This window comes from Rhinopithecus bieti, unplaced genomic scaffold, assembly GCF_001698545.2.
Source record: "Rhinopithecus bieti isolate Rb0 unplaced genomic scaffold, ASM169854v2 scaffold_39857, whole genome shotgun sequence".
NCBI lineage: Eukaryota > Metazoa > Chordata > Mammalia > Primates > Cercopithecidae > Rhinopithecus > Rhinopithecus bieti.
The window spans coordinates 382,463-383,816 of record NW_016816641.1 but is presented as its reverse complement, the minus strand read 5'-3'; positions in this window follow the sequence as shown (position 1 = coordinate 383,816).

The following is a 1,354-nucleotide window of genomic DNA, read 5'->3' as shown; positions in this document are numbered from 1 at the left end:
TCCTCCCACCTTGGCCTCCCAAAATGCTGGGATTACAGGCACGAACCACCAGACCCCACCTAAATGCTAATTTCATCCAAAAACACCCTCACAGAAACACCTAGAATAATGTTTGTCCAAATATCTGGGCACTTTGCCCAGTCAATTTGACACATATTAACCATCACAGTATCCTAAAAAGGCACAGAAACTGACAGAACCAGGCATCTCTGGAATTGGGAGTGAAAGGAGGTCCAAAATAATGAGAACTGGGTGAAAGCAGTTTGAGATGCAGCTAGATCTTGAGATCCCCTCACGCACTCCATACTTATTAGCAACTACTCCTCCCTTGTCTCCAAGAAGAGGCATTAGTACCTACAGATGGTAAAATAGAAGGTCTGTGGACTGAGGAAACCAGTCATAGTTGAGGATGTGAGTACTGCACCAAAAATAAGGGCTTAAGTGACTACTGCTATTGAATGTTAGATGCTGAGTCCAGCTCTATTATCCCACTGGGCTCCCTGAGGTGGCAGCCACAGCATTACCAAGAGATTGGAACATTAAAAGAGGCTTCTCTGGGGAATCCAAGCGGCCTGAAACACCTAAATAAAGTGATCCTGGAGGTATCAACATAGGGCCTCCCCAGAGCACATGATAGTGACAAGCAAAATTCGTAAGCCCTACCTAACTTCCCATTGGCCTTTAGTCCCTCTCCTATAATGATAAGACAAGCAAATATATCCAGATATTTGATATTGTTCCACGGATCTCTGAGGCTTGGTGTATTTTTCTTCAGTTCTTTTCTCTCTGTTTTCAGACTGGATCATTTTCTTGATCTGTCTTTTTTTTTTTTGAGACGGAGTCTCGCTCTGTCGCCCGGGCTGGAGTGCAGTGGCCGGATCTCAGCTCACTGCAAGCTCCGCCTCCCGGGTTTATGCCATTCTCCTGCCTCAGCCTCCCGAGTAGCTGGGACTACAGACGCCCGCCACCTTGCCCAGCTAGCTTTTTTTTGTATTTTTTTAGTAGAGACGGGGTTTCACCGTGTTAGCCAGGATGGTCTCGATCTCCTGACCTCGTGATCCGCCCGTCTTGGCCTCCCAAAGTGCTGGGATTGCAGGCTTGAACCACCGCGCCCGGCCTTGATCTGTCTTTAAGTTGCCTATCTTTGTCTTCTGCCTTCTCTATAGAAAGTCAAGTCCTTCTTAAATACTTTTGTTTGAGTTATTATACTTTTCAGTTCTAGAATTTCTAGACGGTACTTTGCTATAATTGACATTTATCTGCTTGGTAGTTTTTTTCTTTTCTTTTTTTCTTTTTTGAGATGGAATCTCCTGCTTTTTTTTTTTTTTTTTTTTTTTTTTTTTTTTTTTTTTTT